We start from the raw sequence: 23,316 nt of genomic DNA on the forward strand, positions 1-23,316 counted from the left end.
GAAAATAATCTTGAATTCAAATAATTGGAAGAAAAATTAACAATTTAACTGAAACTGGTGACAACAACACATCTTTAAGTGTCAATGGTTTCCTGGACTGGATAATCCTTATCATAACATAAATTGTAAGACTGATGCCCGTATGTTGGTCAATCTTCTGTAAAACCCTAATTGATTCTGCTTAATTGATACATAGGCTAGAAATGGCCTTGATTCCACTTTATGAATCTTAATCTGAGAAAGAATAAAAAAAGTTGTTTACTAGAATCCGTCACTGGTTCTGAATCAAGGTCAGGAACTATGTCAACATTAGATACAAAGTTTATATTATTAGTTGTTTATAACTGAATTAAATTTCAGGACAATGTCAAATCCATCAAATAAAATTACATTACAATAAAATGTAATAGAATAATTTAAAAAACCTAACAAACAAACAAAGAATTAAATTGAATCAAATCAAATATAAATTAAATCAAATATACAGAACACATACAATATTCTATATTCATAGATAATATTTCATTAGGTATGTATGTGTTATTTTATCCTTGTAAATATATCGTCTTTGTGTTGCCAGGAACGAAATGCTTCATGTATCGCTGCATGTCAGGGTATCTCTGTGAGAAGGATGGATAAAATGGCAATATTTGTGCGTGCTGAATGCGTCATACACTTCATTTTTACTTCTTCTCGTAAATTGTTCATATGAAGACATGTGACATTATGCTACTGAAACTCTGACTGATTTCTTATCCTGGATGAAAAGGATAATTAAAAATTTCATAAATACTCTTGAAGATGTGATTTTAATTATCAGTTTCTTGTGGCAGTAACGGAAACATATGCTAATTCACTGAATGGCATAACCCTACAAAATGTAATAGCGTCAGTTATACATAGTCCTGGTATCTAATCAGAATGTAAGGCTGCACATTAATAATAGAGTATACAAGATTCAATGAATGATGTAGGGTGAAACACCAAATAGTTTGCATTCATCTTTTAAAATGAACAAATGGGAAACAATTACACCCGTAATTTGCGAACCATAAATATACAAACGTTTCGATGTTATTTCAGTATAAGGAACGACATTTCTGCGCAGTGAATTACAATTAAAGCCATTAAATGCCACAACAACGTGAATAATAACACACGCGACTCTGTATTATATCGTTCCTTAGTCAAATTAGTTTCTTTAATATAATATTTTTCATAACTGTGTGGTTTTCTAGACTATTCCTCTGGGCTTAAAACTCTGCTATCTCACGGATGTATTTCTAATTGGAATAATTTATATGCGAAAGTATTGCCGATATCGACTGTTCGATATATTCGTGTGCTCACAGTTGAAAGAAGACATGTTTATGTTGGAAAATAACCCACAATCAGAATATCATTTAAATTTACATTCAACAAACCATTTGATATTTAAGGCAATATGACAGCTAAGTAAATGAATTTAAAAATGCCAAGCAACAGTCAAAACCGTTTAGTCACATTAAGGACGTTATGGTAACTTACTAATATAATATTACTGTGGAAACGTTTGTATAATATGACTGCTATCGCTTGGACAAACGACGGAAGGAGATTCATACCTCTTGTTGTCTTGAAACACAGTTTTCGCAATATTGTCGTTCAGAATTGTCACTAATTTGTAGTCTTAATGTGTATTACACTTTATTATCATTTGTGTACTTATTCCTATATTTTTAATTTGTATTTGAGTTAAATGTCTCTTGAGTTGTATCAGGAAGGCATAATAATACAACATTTACAAACACAGCATTCTGCAGACTTATAGCCACATAATTCCCTTCCAACGTACACATTATTTCAAATTATCTTTTATGTTTTATCAAAACCCTGTTGTTTCAATTAATTAACACGGGGAAAAGGATGTAAGATACCCTGCTGTCGTACACATCGTTTATTTTCACTTTATCAAATATATGGCAGTTAACTTAATTCATATCTTCTAATCTAGACTGCTTGATCTTGAAAATTTCCAATTTTTTCAAATAGATAGAAAGTATTTCTTTAACTGAACTGCTATATTGTTATGTTCGAAGTTTTACATAAAACTGAACACAAGTTGTACCGTGTGATATTTCAGACAGTTTCTCATTTAATTGGGAATACCCGGTTCAAATCGCTAGTGGATGCATGATATTTAGTGCTTATAATTATTATGTAGCAATGCTATTAAGAAGTGACACAGGTTTAGAATGGTATAGAAGGTAGTGACATTATCATAACTTAATTAATGTATTAAAGTGATTTTTGTTTCAGTTTGTATAATGTCTACAGTTTAAAAACGTTCCTCGGAAATGATTTTATTTCATTTCATTTCTACGCATTTAATGTTGACTGCATCACTAAATACATTCAGAACTGGTGGAATATACGTCAGAATAATGCGGCTAATAAATACACTGTACGCACAGGTTCAAGGTTATTTCAAATATAAGCAAATAATTTCAAATAATTTAAGGACTTTATTGGTCAGACACTAAACGTAGTTCATATTTTTAAGTAGATAGGCATCAGAAGAGAAATAATGATTGGAAGCACAAAGAGAGATGAAAATAACCCATTAGTTTTATATGTAGATACATTAAGATAAGGACGATTTGATTGGAAATTACGAACTGGGGGACATTGTTCTATATACTTTCTTCAATTTAAATGGAGTGAAAGAAAAGCTTTCTTTTTCTTAAATCGCTTGTTCATTTTCTAGCTCGATGATAAATCTTCATGAGTTTATAAGAAATACAATTCATAAAAATCGATAGATTTGAGTGTACTATTTATATCTGTATTTATTGAAGACAAAATCGCTAAGAAATCTGCAGTGGAATGCCATCCTGTTCAACATCTACCGGGATACGTCTTCTCTTTAATTGACCCAACAATTGCATACTTGAAAATTAAACTGATCATTGTGCGTCTTTATTATTGACCTGTTCGTTCATTACGTTTGATTACCCTTTTTAACAGTTCATTATCAGTAACTGCACGGGTGGCCACATTATGCATGCGAAAGTTGTTTTTAAAGGTCAGAGTCACAACTTAATTTCAAAAAGACATGCATTAAATATGACGTATAAGAATTGTATAATAGCCGAACAGGGATAGTGCAAAATAAAACCCCATCTTCATTTAACTAAATGGAACAAGCTTTCTTTGTAAATGACCGTGCATGCGAATACAAATTCTGGACATATAATAGCATTCCTTCTGCAACGAAGATTTGCAGAGTAGAAACATATCATAATTACATTGTTTGATATTTTCATTTTCATTTGCCAATATTTCGTCCCATGACAACGAATTTCGATTATTAGATTAATGCATATATAGGTGTAGACATTGCAAGTAAGACTTCATTTTCTTTCTAATCAGTTATGAATTTTAAATTTCAGCCCGACTATTACCAAGCAAGTCTTGAATCTCACTGACAAAATACTCAAATCATATTGACTTTTGATTCCATGGTTGTTCGACAATTTCAAACAATAGTCACTACGATGAAGAAACATAGGATCATCCAAATTTATCGAGGTATAGAGAATTAAGCTCCGTTCCCCATTCATATCTGTCACAAAAGTATTTTCGTATCCAAACCCAAACGTTTCCTAGTTGATATCTCTTATATGCATTCCGGTCCCAGTGAGCAATTATTTCGTCATCTTCCATTCTTATATTCATCTTATTTTCTCAGCAAGCCAGATTTTTCTGCAGAACCATAATTATCATATATGTCCAACATCTGTCGTTTTGCATCTTGAAAATAGCAAGTGTAGGTCAATGACATTGGGAATTTCAAAACTGTTCTAAATTTACGGAGCGATCGAGTCAAAGGGTTAAACCTGCTTTTGGTGAAGTAGTTATGTGTAGATTATTTATTGGTCGCTGCTTCTCACATGGCTCAACGTCATATGCCCAAATTTATATTAAGGAGTTCAACGAATTTGATAGATATCAGCACAAAGTCAAACATTGAAGGAAGAATTTAGCAGCTGAATAATTTTCGTCTTATAAATCATAAAACACATCTCACCTTGACGAAGAATTAAATTACTTGTGTTGATGTTGATGGGATCCTTCTCTCTTTCAAAAGTGAGAAATGATAAAGAGTCACTAAATTATTTTCTGGAAAGATTGATAAATGTTTCACCCAGATTTTGTCAGCTAATACTACAGACAGAAACAGGTTTCATTAGGATATTTTGGCAATGAATATTTGATTTTATCTGTTAAATTAGATTAGGACATTCTTGTTTTCAACCTTCCTCAACTACGATCTGAGACGCGTCACTTTATCAAGGTAGGATTATAATTTAAAAGAGAATATATAACATGTTAAATAAAAGTTATGGATAGGCATTGATTTGCACTAAACCACGTAATTATTATGGCTTATGTACAGAATAACGTTTGAATTTAAATTATAAGACTCTAAAGCACAACATTTATCATTTTACCTAATCAAATTAATGTTATTGTTTTATTTCTGTTAAAGGGACTTAGGACTCTTTAAGAATATTTGGCAAAGGGATCTTCAAAATGAACTTAGGACTCTTTTTAAATTCCAGATCGGATTGTATTTTGCTGCAGAATGAGCACAAGAAGCTAGATTTGATCACTACAATATACATTGATAGGTCTATATACAATCTTTCCTTATTCCACACACAATTTCGGCGAATAGAATTTGCAAATTTGGAATTTGTAAGGAGCATGATGACTCATTTTTGATCACGACATGTGTTATAAAGACATACATTACATCTGGTTGAATGGCTTCAAGTGTGCATTGTTATGTTATGCCATTTATTTTTGTATCTGCCAGTTTAAGCAGGGCAATGACAATAAATATAATATAAACCATTGACGTGACTGGTGAACTGTTCTCAGATGTGTTCACTGTCTTAAAATGGTCTATAGATATTATTGCAAGAGAATATTATTTCATTTTATTGTACATATGGCGCGCATTTATGATAATGAATGACATGATGTCAAATAATTTAAGAATATTTGGCAAAGAGACCTTGCAAATGAACTAATAAATCGATTTCACTTAAGCCCCACTAAGTTATTTAAACCAGTTATATATATCGTTTTCAACATCTTTGAGGTGCATGCGTCATCATAATATGATTATGCTATTACCCGCTCTTGCATAGAAACAGTTACAATTTTTTGTTGTTGCTAATATTTCTTGCTTTCTGGACTGAAAGAATGAAAAAATAATTTGGTATATTTTTATCACGTTTCCTAATCTAACTTGATTTGGCAGAATCGATGTATTATTATCCACTAAATCGAATCATTTGTTTTCCGGAGTTAAACACTTTTAGAGTGCTACCAATTGCGGTGTAGATAATGTATTGATATGCTTATGTTGTCTTGTAAAATCAGTACTGAATTAGACATTTTATAGAGAATTTGCACCACCAATATTGAAATTTGATTAAGCTGGTAATTTTGGGCTTCCCATATAATAGCTGACTTTGGGATCAATCACCATAAGAAACATTGAAGTGATGATGATTTAACATTTCAAATATGATAGCTAACTATGGTAGAGTGCGGGATTAATGGTCATATGAAAAAAGGGAAGAAAAAAAATTGTGCTAAAACATTAAACAATGTTGATGCTGCTCCCGGCAATGGAATAAGTGATAAGCGAGTCTCTTCATGAAATGCTACCGGGACGAAAGACAGATGGTAATCGTCTTCACCAATCTGATTTAAATAATAAACCGTGATTACCATTGCGGCAATTAATGTAAAATAATAAATGAATCCATACACAGGTCTTGAAATTTGGATGCAGTTCAAACGTTATACTGCTGTATAATTGGTGCTACAGCTTCACTTGAGATCATGCAAATTTACACATAATTCAAATTACATGTTTTTGAAACTGTTAACTTTACGAGATTTCTATATTATCTAAACTTTCGTTATTATAAAAAAATTACGTAAGTATACAAGTAATACAACTAAATGGATATTAATATTTAAAATAGCAGTTCTGTTTAAAGAGCCTAGAACTAATCTATTCTTGTTCAAGGCCAGTGATAAAACTGTAAATTATGCATTTGGCTTTCAGAAGCAAGTTTAGCAAAAACCAAATATTTCCTGTTTCAGATTTGTGCGCATTTATTGATCAAAATATTTTCTCTCATTGTATAATGTATTTATAAGTAAAATAAAGTTTAATAAAACATTGACAGAGATAGAACTTACCGGTACGACATTTTGACTCTAAAACAACTAACAGTATTTACATAATTAGATTAAATGTGTATGTTATTTACCACCTTCATTGCGTTAACTAATGTGACTTTTTGAGTAAATTAGCAATATTTTTTGGTGTTATGCAAATGCACAATACAGTACAACTGATTTCAATACCCATCTAGCCAGTTGTGGGAGATTACATATCAAAAGGAAATGGAGAAAGTATTACCTATTTAAGACTATAACTATCATTTGGCATTTGTCATGTAACCCTTTTAAACAGTCATAGAAGTAAACACAACAGTAAGTATTCTAAGATATAACGATTTAATCAATGCCGTTGAAATATGAAAATTACAGATTAGGGCCAATTTATTTCTTTTATTCAACCCTCAGCTTTTCAGTTTCTTAGGAATTGTCTCACTGATGTAAGTTGCAAGGCTACATAAACATGCAATGTGTAACATAAGAACAGTCAAAATATAGTTATAAGAGGAATTTGTTTCCTTTTCAAGCGATATAAGACTGACTAAATATTTAATATCAGCTAACCATTTGTTATAACACTAAACAGCGTCACGAATATAAGTTCTTTTCACATTTTCATTATCTCAAATACAAATTAGGTCAGTGGAATTTCCAAAGTTAGTCAGGATTTTAAAATAACACCGTGACTCATATTGGCTACGATAATGCCACGTGAGTTAAAGACAAAAAGTTGTTATATTCTACTACTTCTTTTTCATGCAATGGTTAATGAATTTATTGCATTTACACAGCTTGAAGAAAAGCGCTATAAAATGGGCTTCAAATATTGTCCACAGTCCATTTCATATAATGGGTATATAGCGAAATAAGTTAAGGAAGATATGAATAAAAGCTTTTATATCGAATAAAAAAGAATTGAAATTGGTGAAAGAAAACGATAGATGATATACATGATGTATGTATGTATGTAAGTATGTATGTATGTATGTATGCATGTATGTATGTATGTATATATGTATGTAAGTATGTATGTATGTATGTATGTATGTATGTATGTATGTATGTATGTATAAATGGAAATAGTATTATTCTTTGTTCTTTATAACATAATTAGATTTTGGATTGATGATTAATTTATTAAAGTAAAATTGATATCAAAATTGAACTTACTTGAATCCTAATTACTCATATAAAAAAGGAAGATATATGCACATGCCATCTCACAATAACATTGACGGATTTTATAGCGACTCATATGTAGGGATATTTGCATGACGAGTGGATATAAAAAGCGACACTGGTCAATACTTAAAACGATGAATGCTAAATTTTGCATATATTTCCATTGTTTGTATTTCCGTTTTGTGACTTTGGTTGTTTAGATACCTGTGTGGATAGCACATGTTAGTGACGACTAATGCCCAGGCAAACAATGAGTGATCAATGAGTGATAAATTGGTTCTAAAAGTAACCGTGCATTAACATTATTAAGCATTCTAGATGACGATTTAGAGGCAAACGTGTAAGTGTACTCCTGTATATATGCAAATTATGTTAACTTCATATAAATAAGCCACTACCTACATCAATACTGATTGACTCGAAACAATCGACCTCACTAAATCGAAATAATATGTAACCTTTTCATATGCATATTAGAAGAAATGAGTTTAGACTATTTTCAGCGTGTCATAGAGAGTCTTTTATGTAAGAATCATATTTTGTTCAATCTATTGCATCCATATATATATACATAGATTTCCGTAGGCATGTATGTATTTGTACGTCCTTGAACATATATATAATCATTGTGTTGGTATGAACATAATTATTCAGAGATATTTTGCGTTCAGACAAAATGAGCCTTAGTTTTGTATTTGTACACCTTCAACATATATGATTAAGTTGCTGCTGTAATTAACAACGTGAAGGTTTCTTGTATTAAAACACCTTTGAGAGGGGTAAAAACCTTATTATGTACTTTTGTATATAGATGCAGTAATTGCTTAGGATAGTTTCACCTGATGATTTAAAAAAGCAATGTCAATGTTTATATGTACATACAATAAAATATCAAAAGCGTGTGTCAGGAAATATAACGTTATCAACGTCAGTTATGAATTTAGAAGCAATATCTTGTGTAATATTTCACCCACGTATAGATTATATAAATTCTATCTTATCAATATATCATACAATCGACTAAATACAGGTTTTTAGGGTAATCTACATATCCAATTATTAACATTATTTACATATTTCTTAGGAAAACTTTGTACTTATTTTCAACACAAATAAAACAAATTATATATATATATATATATATATATATATATATATATATATATATATATATATATATATATATATATATATATATATATATATATATATATATATATATATATATAACATTTCTGCAACTGTACTTTTGAAGTACGTTGTTGCTATGATCCTTTACATCATTTGTGTCTCTGAAACTTACCTTTATGGAGAATGGAATGTTACGCAGATATTACAAACAATGCGCGAAATGTTTGCATGAGATGCAAGCAATGCAGACTCAGATGAATATATTCTTTCCTTATTTGAAAGACACAATTTCTTATATACTGTATTGAGCGATGGTTAAGCGATCGTGGAGGAAAGTAGATTTTAACAAGATTTATTTCAATGGTAGGCGTTCTTAATTGCCTGACAATGATTGTCAAGAGATGATCAAAATCTGACGGATCGAAAAGTTGACATGTATAGGAGCGAAGGAATGTTACCACTAATACTACCACTGATGCTACTACTATTACTACTACTAATATTACTATTACTATTAATACTAATAATAAACACACAAATGTTGTCTAGAGAAGAGGGATGATTTGGCAGCAACAATTTCATACACAAAACTACAATAAAACGAATAGGTATACGCTTTATTACAATGTTTCAAAGTTGTTGTGTCCGGTATATCAGAGTTTCAAAATCACTATCGAATGCCTAAGTTGTTTGTGAAGCTGAGGGTGTGATATATGGAGGTATCTACCACTACTGTAGTTTGCAAAGTAACAATATATAGAGAAAGTTTGCATTTGTGAATAGGAAACCTAACATATTCGTTTTACACTATGTTTTACTATATCACATTCAGACGAACTTTAATGCAGTTGCAATGTATAATGTCTTATATAATGGTATTCATTAATGTCAATAGGCGTGGCTTGTAGAAAGCACACGAAGAAGGAATTCCACATTGTCACTCCTACCTGTAATATAAATTTAAATTAAATATAAACAGGTGACAATCAATTGAAGTGCTATCGTTTTAGACGTATATAAGCTGGTAATGACAGAGGCATGCAAGAATACAGTATACAGAGTTAAAGCAGGGCACACTGTTGTATCATAATTGTTATCTTAACAAAATGTCGAATGATCCCATACTGAGCTATTTGGGTTGGAGAAAAAGACCTGAATTTCATTTTTCAAAAAAATGTATGTATGAAAGACAGGAAGTGATTGCGAAGCGTAGTAAACGCGGTCAACGTAAATGGAAACTAATGACAACATCCAGAGAGAATCATTATTTACTTTGGACGAGGAAGTGTTATTGTAAACGATATGTGCACATAGCATCAAGTGATTATTGGTTTGTTGAGGATTTAGATGATGGAGTATTTCTTCATTGGGAACAATGCAGATACCATCGTAACAAATTAGATCGTGGGTACTTACTGCAAGTACAATGCTTTTGTCCCCGTCAATAAACAATATATTTCCCGAGGTAAATATACATTTGTAGGAACAAATTAAAAATAAATTTCATTCACTTATAGGGCATTAATATTTAAAGGTTTTAAGTTTGAAATGCACACAATCTAACTACATCAACTAAACTGCCTTTCGTTAAACATGTGATAATTTTCATTATATACTAGAGTATATATATTTTGTTCATGTAGAAAATGTGACATTGCTTGAGAAGTTAGATGGTGTTCGTTCATTTAATGTACCATCCTATATATTATTCAATCTTTACATTCTCCAGGAATTCTGATTGTTGCAGAAAACTATATTTCATTCAACAAATGTAAACTGCAAGATAATATGTTTCTAATGATCTAATAATGTACAGTCACCTAAGTTATCAAACGTCTCTTTTGCGCCAAGGAAATTTATGTGATGCTAGGGGTTTCGAAAAAGTGCAAACAAAATACTCCAAACACGAGGCTTGTCACTTGATAAGACATATTAGGAATATGGGTAATTGATTCATCAAATGTCAGTTCCTTCTTTAATCAATCTTTCGTTTTGATCTTCAGTATGTTGATCTTGGCAATATATTTGTTACTCTCACACTTTTTATTGTCAGCTGCTGGTTGTCTTATCTACACTTGATCATGATTCAATATATCATTGTGTCTAGTCTTTTTAATTTCCATTTGCAGATATTTCCGTTCAATATTCGTACATGCAATATAACATGTATTGACTTTAATGTTTTATATCCATTTTTTAAAGGATGATGTCATGCAATCCATAACGAATGAACTGATTTTATCACGGAAAGTGACTCTGGAGTTGATGCTTTTCTAAAACAAATGGAAATGTTTGTAAGGCAGACAGTCTTGATTGCATTGAGAATTCAGGAAGATATGCATCAAAAATATTTGTAACTGGAAAATAGTTTCAAATATGATTTTTACACTTTATGTTTCCTTTATGCAAGGAAAACAAATGAAGAAAGTCTCCCCATGGCATGGCAAAGTGCATTGAAACAATTTTGAAGAAAATCAAGGAGAAAAGAGAACGGTCCTATGATAGAAATGTGGACATACATTTGAATTTCGCATGTATAAAATCATAACATAACGGTCAAAATTTTAACTTGGGACAAATGTAATTTCAATGAAACGTTGCATGAGAACCACGTTGAGGAGGCATCAAACTAAAAACATGCTAATGTGTGATTGACCGATATGTCAATGAGTCATTTGAAACCAGAGAAAACACACACGTCCGTGTTTACAAAATGTGCATGCCTACAATCTCATTTTCAATTAGAGTAAAGGTCACATGGGTCATGTATGCGCATATACCCATTTTAGGTTAAATATAAATTGTTCTTTTAAAATGTAACACCAATTTTCTTTAACCAAAGTCTATTCAATCCTGATTTTTGAATGATGTGTACCATACCTGTCATCAAGAAACTTCATGATGAAAATTATCTATCTATAAGGGCTTTTACAGCTGTGGCCATGTACTAGACTTTGGTTAAGAAAAATGCACGTCGAGTAGAATCGTCACAATATAGGGTAGTACAAATTTGTTTAACAATATGCGTTGTTTGCATTGTGACAATCAATCCGGATTGTACTGGATCACACCTTTAGATTTTTTTTCATCCAAAAATGTAAACCTAATGTAAATTGATTTTGTCATGTGCACTTTTAGGAGCATCTAAATAATGAAATTCCAAAGGAAGTTGGATGTATAAGAATCCCAATGATGTAAATAAGTGCCACTTAAAGATATGCCTAATCGAGCTATAAAAAATTACACCTATTACTGAACTAGTTGGTGTTGAATGTCTACTTGACCTATGTGGCTTTAGTTATGACATATCAATATATTTTCAAACTTGCCACAATTGTCATTGTATTGTATCAGATAATTCATATAACTGATGTTATTCGTAAATTAAATTGTGTATCTTCTTTGACTAAAGCTAGCGAAAAGCAAATACCGTTATGGATCTCTGACATCTAAGCAGTTAACGGTTTATAGTTAACACAACTAGAAAGGACGACATATCATATGCATTAGTTCCTCGATCAAAGTCTTTAAACATGTAAAGCATGCATAAATATATCATGTATATTTGTAACAGGCAGATATGAAATTCAGTATAATTAAAGAGAGTTTTAGTCCCTCGGATGCACAAAAGATATTCATCTAATATGTCCAATATATATATATATATATATATATATATATATATATATATATATATATATATATATATATATATATATATATATATATATATATATATATATATATATATATATATATATATATATATATATATATATATATATTCAACACTTGAAAAACTAATAATATTAATCTTAACTTTTAGAGGGTACTTATTTTCTTTGTTTCTATATAGTTTTGAATAAAACATTGATACAAGAATTTCCTCTTTTAAACTGAATTATTACTCCAATAGACTACAGCCCCAAAATACTAACGACAAAGAAGAAACAGAAGTGGAAGTACAAATGGGACTCGAGCAAATTATATCATATATGAGATGCCACATAGAAACAAATGATATTTGTCATATACATTTATAAATTAGTAGCCTCATTTGACGTTAAAATGACGTTATGACGTGATGTAAAAGGAAAGGTAATGTCGGAGACATGGAACTGAGTTGGGGGATCATTTAATACACCAATATGCGATTTTAGTAGACTAATACACTAGTATGCGATTTTAGTAGATTAATGGGAAACATTTGTCGTGTGGTAAATGAATATTTAAGTAACCTTTCAATTCAAATGTAATTTATGAAACCTCGTCGTAGCTGGCATCAAGAGACAAATTATTTGGCCAATTGTACTAACTTAATCATAACGAGCATCAATGCAAACTCCCCTATTTATATCGTTCTAGATTGTTTGGACAAAATTGTCTTATGTCTACAATATAACAGCATTTTTATATGCTGTATCTTTGTATGATAATCTTTGATTTACGTGCGAAGGGTTGATATATTTATTTGATGTATATTTATTGGCGCTTTCCTTCATGTATACTAACAAATTATACTTGTTATTTATACGAAAGGTTGGAAATTACAAATTAGTTGATCCTTACTACTTGCATCATATATCCTTTTAAAAACACATTTATGAGCATATTGACAGTTCTACTTTACTTATTTTATATTAGCAGTTTCGTAGGCTATTACACCACTTTATGATTGTTTGATAATTCCAGTCGGCTTCATAATTCTCAGTGCTTAAGCACTGATATATTGGCGTTACGATTATTACTCTAATCCATCTATCTTTGGAAAGTGACTCAGATAGTTCAAACGGCACGTTAGGAGACGATGATGCAGATATTCATTGACAAAGAAGAATGATCGATAGATGAGCTCTATTTAGCATAATTTTATAGGAGATCATTCGGAAAAATCAGGACAGAATCGAATTTTCAGAGTTTTGGAAGGGCATATTGCAAGAAGTGTAGACATACCACTCTCAGAAATCATCAAGCAGGTGATAAGGCAACTTAAAAAAGCCACAGATTCAGGCACATATTACTGCAAAGCCATGTGCTACCTACTTGGTAAATAGTTAAGATGTGGCACGATAGGAAGTAGCTTTGCTACCTATAAAGACTGAGCTTGTAGAATCAAACATTTAACCTGCTTCTTGATATGCAATATCTCTTATCAGCACCTTTGAGAACCCACTGATTACTATATCTGAATGAAAAGCTAAAGCAGCTCCATTTACAATAAAATCAAATTAATAACTACAATTCAACTGGACATTCGGTCGAGTCTCTCGAGATGCAGACAACTTAAGACCGGATATTACTGAAATATAATGGATACGCAATATACGATACTGAAATCTGCAATTGATAACTACTGGAGAATTTGGTCTAAATGAAAAACTATCTAATATTTCCAAAGCAATCGTATCAGCAATCCAATAAGGCATCCACCGATAACCAATAAGCGATTATGACGATGTTATTTAAATATTCTATAATCCTTTATATAAATTATTATTATTATTATTATTATTATTATTATTATTATTATTATTATTATTTCTTGTTTTGCATTCATCTTCATCACACGACTTCGTTATAGTAACCTATTTCCTTCACTGAGGCTTCACTGGGATATAACGTCTTTAGCACTTTTCATAAATAGTGTAGATTTTTCGCCAAGCACGGTCTCCATCACCACCCCATGAATCAGCTCAAATCTTTAATCACCCCATGCTTGATTTCTGTTATCTAACAACGTAGTTATTTAATTATATCTATATATAGTTATTCATTTATATCTATATATATTTATTCAATTATATCTCATTTTGCATATGCGACATTATTCTATAGTTTCATTTGGCAATGCATAACACTATCTGTATTCAGCTATTAATATACCCTTATTATTTCTGTTATATTTTTACCATATATTGTGTCACCATGTTATGTTGTTGCTCTTCCTCAACAACTATGCCCATAATTTATCTTATTTGTTTTATAGTTTGCAACAATTCCGATGAGCTATTATCATAACATGTTTTGACTAATGCTAACCTCATAAGCCCGTGCAACACATACAGTGATCAGAAAGATGGTGTTACTTAATGCAGGATACAACAGCTATTGTACCTTCGAATATTAGACAATATTAGAATGTCATTTTCAATCATGTTGATAAAGTTATTAATTTCGGTTGATATTACTGAGTCTAAGCAGTATAATTTATCAGCCCAGTTAGAAATAGAGTAGCAACAAATTTAATGATTTTCGTTCGATGTATACCATTTTACAAGACTGAATTATTATTTACACAAAGTTAAAAACTACATTTGTCGGGTTCAGTGCGATAGCAAAATGACGGAACCATATTATTGACTATGCATAGCTTACTATTGACTTGAACGATAATAATCTAATAAAGAGAATGGAGTATAAACAAAGGTCTCCTTTTGGATTGTACAGATAAATAGTGGGTACCGAATAAATAATTTAGATGGGAATTTTAGCATGTATTAGATGAAACATAATCTATGCATGGGGGGTTTGACAAAACCTGAAATATAACTTTGCCATCTGTTTAAATAACTATTCCAATAGGTGCGCAAAATGTTAACGTGGCAGAACTCTTTCAAATTCCAAACCCAGTTTATACATTGCTGGTCAAATGGTCGTTTTAATACCTTAGAAGGCAAGGACATAACTAAATAGACGACCTCTAGCTAACTGAAGTAACAATGTTCTTTTGCATTGAGTTATATAGAAATGTGAGTTTCATAAGCAGCTCCTAAGCTAGGAGTGAACAATAATCATATTTTATCCTTACAGTATTCATATAATCTTGTTTCAATTTTGGTTACCATACTGTTCTATTGTATTTTATGAGCTGAACACATATATCATGCATTTCCATCTGACGTTTGATACGTACTCACGATGTATTATGTACAATTCCGTAAAGCAAAGGCCCAAACAACGATAGAAGAAATTATAATGAACAAAATTCTTACCCGTGCTTTGAAATTATTGTTACGAAACTACATGTTAGATTTACATACCTTTTCGTTTGGATGAGGATAGTTTTAGAATGTATCTGGACGGATTTAGGATTCATTAATTGTTATGTGCGAGGACAATGCACATTCCAAACCCATAACTGCATATTTAATCTGACTTATTAACAACAAATGAATAATATTCAAGAGTCGTTACTCTTGTTACTGTCAATGATTTGGTTAGTGACTAGAATATGAGCAATGGGAAGAGTAAACTGAAATGGCACAGAACACCAGTGATCTTTTTAATTATGCAAGATTATATGCTATTAAGCCGATTCAGACAAAAATGTATTTCTCTTAGTTAAGATTTCTTTACATTTGTATATATGAAGCATTTATGACAAATAAATACAATGCAATATGATAGCTGCAGATTTTATCAAATTTAACGAAATATGGAAATTCTATGCATTTTGATATAGTGGAAGAAGTATTTGAGTTTTTGTTGCTAATTAATTATGCACTATTACTTTGCCTTGATATACTGCCGCAAACAAATGTGTTGGTCTCTTAAATATGGTTTTCGTTGGTATATTGTCATCACGGTAACCATTATTACTATAGTCTGTGATTATGTTCTTTGTAATTGGTGAACTTTCAAACTTTGGCCACATTTAAAAGCAAAATTATATTAGTTGTGTCGTTTTTAAGCACAAATGAATGTGGCAATTGGACACTTAACTTTAAATCAAACTGAACATTGTGATTAATATAAAAAGCAATATTTAGTTTGGTAGAAATAATAGAGGTAAAATAAACTGTAAGCTGAAACATTGTTTGATCGAACTAACATTACCTTTGCCAGTAATAGAAATTAATTTCGTTGAGAAATAAACGGTTAACAATGAAGCAATAACAACTTATTGCATGTTAGTAAACTTGTTCCACTTTGAAACTAATTAATAGAGATCTGTTTTATATTCGACTTTTTTTCCTCTGTTCGCTCTGTCGTAATAGGGCTTAACTCCGTTTCGAATTCACCTGCCTTCATCTTCTCTTTACGTAAACGGAACTTACCATATTATTTGCCACATGCTAATGCTCTAACAAGGATTTGTAGATCAAATTCTGACATGATCATTCACCTTGCTAAAAAGTCATATTCTGAGCTTTGATGTTATTTGTCAATGAATGTGTTCGTCTCATTGAAAAGACATACAAACATAAAATTATGGGAGTGTTCTAAATGTACATAAGCATTGTGATCATCTGTGGTGTTGTTCCACATTCATTGGTCTATGTTCTTGCAGAGACATTTTAGAAAATAAAAGTTTGGTGCATTTACTTCAAGTAAATTCAAGAAGTTGTAAAAGAGATAAAAGTAACGATGTTAGTCTCTAACTAAACATTATCTATGCCAAAGAACATGACTAAAAAGGCTACTTCGCTGGTCAAAAATGAAACAAAATGAACCGTTACAGGATTTGAAAAACAACCTGAGAATACAATCAAGAATTATATGGGAAGCTTTTTAGAAACAGAAAAATGAATTTTTAGGGTTTATGCCCTAATGAAGCGATAGTACAGTCATAAATTTGTTTTGTCTGCATTGAAAAAGATTTAAATCTTCAATGTGTATCACGAACCTCAACTGAATTTAGTAGCAAAGCCAGGTTTACCAGGTCAATCAAAAACAATTAATATAAATTCTAGCCAATCGAGTTTACGTCAATGCTTGCCTTTCCGGGTAAAACCATTATGTGAGACACGCTATATCGTCGTTAACAATTTTGTAGAGTGATGGGCAGTCTAACTAATGGATATATTGTCGACCAAAGCCTATTTCTGAAATTTTTCCAACATCTACATGTTAGACAAAGACTATGAAAATCTCGGATCAAACATTCAGTCATTGTTGAATAAAACAAATAACAACCAGTTTAAAGGAGTTGCAATTTGTTAATGATTCAAGGTGCAATACATTATTATATTATGTGGACGGTCAACAAAATTCAGGTAAAAGTTCTTTAAACGTACATTTTGCCAATAAATCTTTCAAATGTATCGCTGTAACGTTTATTTGATTTCTCATTGATTTAGCAATACATCCACATTATTGCTTGCCTTGCGAGAAATGCATTGAAGAATAAACAAAAGAACTCCAAAGAATAAAACATTGCAAGAATTGAGCATATCTTTAGTGTGATGTCAAAATTTCTCTGTAGCTTATAATTGATTTTTAAATCTGTGAAATGAGTTTTACAGAAATCATTATTTTAATTTTGTTTAATTCTGTTGAGGTGTTTGATAGGAACAAAATATAAAATATTTTATTACTTTCTGTATGGCATGTAAACGTTATTTTGCATGCAAATGCACAGACAAAGCCTTTTAGTGAATTTTTATTATGTCATCGACGTAAGGCGTACTGAACATCATGAATGTTTATATACATCTGACAAATTAAACTGTATAAGATTTAACTTTTTATACCAATCATACATACACCTATTTCTCATTGGTTATATTCTAAGAAAGTGACAAATAACTATTTCAACAGAACAGGTTCTAAATAAATATGATACCTTGTCAAAAAGATCAGTAGGTATACACTTGCTTTTATATCCTTGAGCATCTATCTTCTTTCTGGTATTAGGAAAGTAATGTTTTTCATACACCCATACACACATACACAGGCACGCACGCACACACCCAGACACACACACCTTTTACGTCATAATATTTTATCGTCAATAACTCATAAATAACCAAATCCAAATATCAATTTACTAACTTAGACAAATTGAGCGTCAGTCACCCATGTCTATTTTCTTTTAAAAATTCTAATCGTCAGGAGCTTAGAAATTACTTGCATCAAAACAAAGTCGTGTGGAGACAATTTGAAACATATTCAATAATATTTCTGCCAAAAGAGTACAAAGAAAGTTTCAAAATATTTTACCTCTACATCTGACATAAGTGGATCCTGTGCGTTTGGAACGGTTGAATATGCTTTTTTTATTTTTACATTTGTTGGTTCTATAGAGGAAACAAACATCATAAGCAATTTTATAAAAGGCACGTGTGTACAGCCACCTGCCAACAATTGATTAATCCACTCATCTATCAATTCGGCATTTAAAGAAAGAAAAAAGAAAACCACAAAGAAAAAATGGTTATTAGGGTATATCACAGATAGGTTGTGAAATAGTGTTTACTTTACATAATGGTCAGATGGCGGATTAATGTACATGCGTATGCAACATAAATTCATTTGTTCTTAATCTTTAAGTATGCATGCTACACCATTAAAGATTTTAGACTTGTTTCTACACAGAAAATATATGGCTAAAACCTAAGCCAAAATTTTCATATAACATTCACTTTATTTGCTGGACTTATGGAAGGTAGATTTGCATGGACATGGAATGATAAATTCTACAAATTTAACAATCAGAGTCGGATGGCTGTAAATCCCAGGGTAATTATCCTATATCCAGATTAAAACATTTCAACGAGAAACTAAAATTTCATAATGGATTTGACCTTAGTTTGGGGTCAAAGAAAGAATAGAGGTGCATTAATGCAACAACGTTATGATTCCACACACAGTTCAAGAATGATAACAATCTCTTCCTAATTTTGTTGGTGATGACTGTACCGAGAAACTTTCACGAAACCCTATACCAGAATTGCATTTGTGCGTGTGATACCTATGTTTTGTTTATGCTAAAGCAGACCAACTAATAATACAATTTTATAGTTATGTACAGGTACGTTGTGGCTACATTTAACGTTTCTAAAGTCATACAGCTAATTCCAAGTATAGTTATTGGCTATTAGTTGCAAATTTAACATTTAAAATAACCCTTTTTATATTTTAATATATATTCATATGCTTGAGTCTTGATACCGTGCGGATTTAGCATATGAAACACTTAGCTTATGTGCTCTTAGGTTTTGCGTTATCTTCAGTCTTTGTGCATAGCTTCACACCATGGAGATTGACTTGCTTGTTCAAACACGTATAAAGCGACGGGATTTACATATATAAATAGTTATATATTCTCAAAATTTGGCACATATGTAAGTGTTCCTGGGAATAAGGTTACGATTATAAGGGATCTTATCTACACAATATATTATGTGCTCATGACTATTGTTCAACTTGGAGAATTTGGATTTGCTACTCAGAGGATACATTCCATGAAATCAGTTATTTCCAATTAATTGTATAGTATGCGCGTGAAGATAGATTTCATTGGGTCCTTACACGTTATAATTTCTGCAGTGCGTGCATCATAATGAGACGAGCTCTTGAGTGAAAACAATCTCTAACTAGTGATGTGTGTAGCACTGTATGAACTATGTGAGTGATGTTAATCATTATTGCTTCATTTGAGCCTTGGGAAAATATCATGCTAATCGCTGTGTATTATGTCGGGTATTCTGTGATACTTTTGAGGTCACATCAGATATATACTTATACAAGAATTAAATGATTTTACCATCATATTCATATGGCTTTGACTCCATGCTAGAAAAAACAAACCCGTCACTGTATTATAATATTCAGCGTTATTTACCGTTTAGTTCAAATAAATGTTTATCAACTGTTAAGACATTTTGAAAGCTGTTCAATTTATAAATCCTGTTTTGTATCAAGCAATAACATCAATGTGTACATAAAGGATTACGGGGTATATAGGTGTTTTTTTTATCTTTAAACATATGTCGTCTTTATGCCATCAGGAAAACAATGCTTCATTATTTTATCACATATCACATATCTGGGTATCGGACCCTTCGCTTTGCAAAAGTGAGATAATATGTACTGTTGTTGTTCCGTTTCAAAATTATTTCAACATCTGTTTGATGTTACATGTTGCAAAACAGATGTAGACTCGTAATTTGTTCTATGACAGCAAGTCACATCAGATTATTGAACCTCAAAAACAGACCGACAGACATACCGATATATAGATCGATATATAGACATATATATAGGTAGATAGATAGATAGATAGATTGGTAGATAGATAGGTATATAGATAGATAGATAGCTCGATATATAGATAGATAGATTGATTGATTTATTTATTGATTGGAAAATAATATTTGTAAGATACTGGTTTAATTGGACTAGTATTTTACTTAGTACAGTAAACAAAAAATGTGAAACGGGAGAGATTTTTTACAATGACTGTAAAAATGACAGAGTCATCCCAAAAGGTACAAAACACGTCTATGCATAAAATTTCAGTTCTATGGAAATATTCTATAATATACGGAATTCACACCTAACATTCAACTTTATAACATATTCTACTTAATTTATAACAAAACAATGACGAAAAGTAACGTCCTTATTCGTTATCAGCACGGATTCAACGTTGATTGAGTCACTGGTAAATGAGAGACTTCGGTGTAGATCCATATCGATGAAACGTCAGTTAATCTTCATCACAGTGTTAGTACTGGAATATTATTTCATCTGCAAGCAGAGAAGGCTCATGTGTGACTTAAAAATTGTTAATTTGAACTTTATTCGAGACGACCAAGACAAAAGCTAAATATTTTGAATATGACTAATTTGTAATACATAAATATATAAATAAATATGTAAGTAAATAAATACATAAATAAATAGATTTATAAATAAATAAATAAATAAATAAATAAATAAATAAATAAATAAATAAATAAATAAATAAAAGAAGAATTGATAGTCTATTTGGATAGAGGAGAGAGATGTAACGAAAGAAATGATTCGGTTAAACATAAATGAGCAGATTTACCAAATGTTTGTGAATCATAAAAATGCTTAGATTAGTAAATCATATAGTTGCGACAGCACTTGCATATTCAAAATGCTATTTCGCATTATAAATGAAATCTGAATTAAAAACTATGAGAAAGAATTGTTCAACCTGCCGGATTTCTCAAACAAAGATACATAATATAGAATATGTGAAATGATAATGTTCAAATAATTGATTTCAGTATAGCTATTAGTTTATGATTAAGAAGGACATATGTTAGGATTATATTAAAAAAGCTGCATCATACTCATTAGTTCAAGTCGCCGAATATAAGTTTATTTGCTTAATCTGTTTGCATTACTTGAATGCGATGTTATCAATACTTGGCTCTTTGTACTGTCGGTCATACAGTAATATTATAGCAAAATATCCATTGCGACTACATACCTAATGCATCCTTGGACAGTAGCATGATTTTACATGCACGTACGATATGTTACTGCCTCTTGATTTTGGTGTTACACTGTAGTCACAATTTTGTCGATTATCTTTGGTGTATAAATGAAGTTCTACTCCATCTCCAAAGTCGGAAGACATCAAATATTTCTTCTGCATAAGATGACTTTTATCCGTTTTTCTTCCACATACACATCGTCTTATAAGTAGACAGAATTTTATATCGACTCTTTTAATGACCCATTCCCATTGCTTAACAAAGCCACACTCTGGATGAAAGTGTTCTTCTCTGTTTGAGGCTATGCTGTTTTCTATAGGCGTACTCCAGACCTGGATGACAGGTGTGTTTAACTGAAGCAGACTTGTCATTTTCGTATTATTGTTACGGTTGCTTGCATGTGTTTTCTTCAAATCGTATTAGATCAAATTTTATAAGGCACAGATTATATACGAAAAGTTAAGGATTTCCAGGATAAAAATAAAACGTTGGCACGAGTAAAGAAGCGTCTAAATATAGAACATGAATTAATCACAAAGTGAAATACAGCTTACGTAGAGCAAGGCTTCTATCTTAGGTCACTGAATATTATTTACTTATTTAGGGCTGCATATATTTGCTTTTCTGACATGGCTCGTATCATTTCATGATTCTGTCCGGTGACTGTATCTTATGAAGACGTTATTTTTTTAAAAAAACATAGAAGTACTCCATTCTGTACCCCAAATCTTACACATAACTAGGTAGGCCAATTCCATAAAGGCACGCCGACATTCTTAAATCAGCAAATTATTCGAGAACCTGTCCTGTAAGAAAGGTTGCCTGCTCTGATGCGTTGTTGTCGTATGAAATATTACATTAGAATTGAATTGTAATAATTGGACATAAAGAGTCTATATATTTAAAGAATACACGCCACTATATATATATATATATATATATATATATATATATATATATATATATATATATATATATATATATATATATATATATATATATATATATATATATATATATATATATATATATATATATATATATATATATATATTCTTCAAAAACTAAGCCAGCCGATGGTATTTTCCACTTTTAGGGCTTTTTATACACACTTGCAGTAGTTCCGATAGATTATTGCTATTAAAATGACTTAGAATAACTATAAATGCAGATGTACGCTCTCATGAATAAAGGCAGCAGAGAGAAGGTTTTACATAAGTGTTTATTCATGGCTGATAAAATCTCGGGTAATGTTTGTATGTGCCAAACCAGGGCTGTTATATTCAGGAGATGTTGATAAAGTTAGTACGTCTATTGATTTTGCCCTTCAATATTACAGTGTCTAACCAGTCTGCTGAATGAACCTTGTAAATATCTAATGTATATCGTAACGTATAAATAAAAATAGAGAATGCTTTCACATTCGTTATGAACTGAAGATTATTTAATAATTTAATAATTATTTAATTTTTGTATTCAAAGGCAATTTGCTTATGGGACAGATACATCGACAGAATATTGCTTGACGAATAATTGATATTGCCATTAGACAATTATG

General features: G+C 31.0%; 3 long non-coding RNA genes across 3 annotated transcripts in view; 2 read left to right on the plus strand and 1 right to left on the minus strand.

The window, feature by feature from the left end:
- LOC149799271 (uncharacterized) overlaps positions 1–23,316 on the plus strand; it is a 277,158-nt gene that overhangs the window by 88,259 nt on the left and 165,583 nt on the right. The window lies entirely within an intron of this gene.
- Positions 9,576–11,814, plus strand: LOC149799274 (uncharacterized). Its single transcript, XR_016420887.1, has 2 exons — positions 9,576–10,027; positions 10,765–11,814. It is a non-coding gene; the product is annotated as an uncharacterized LOC149799274 (long non-coding RNA).
- On the minus strand, positions 20,660–22,569 carry LOC149799275 (uncharacterized). Its single transcript, XR_016420888.1, has 2 exons — positions 21,752–22,569; positions 20,660–21,036 (listed from the first exon to the last, which is right to left on the minus strand). It is a non-coding gene; the product is annotated as an uncharacterized LOC149799275 (long non-coding RNA).

This window comes from Sinohyriopsis cumingii, chromosome 5 (assembly GCF_028554795.1).
Source record: "Sinohyriopsis cumingii isolate HCF-2022 chromosome 5, ASM2855479v2, whole genome shotgun sequence".
NCBI classification, from domain to species: domain Eukaryota; kingdom Metazoa; phylum Mollusca; class Bivalvia; order Unionida; family Unionidae; genus Sinohyriopsis; species Sinohyriopsis cumingii.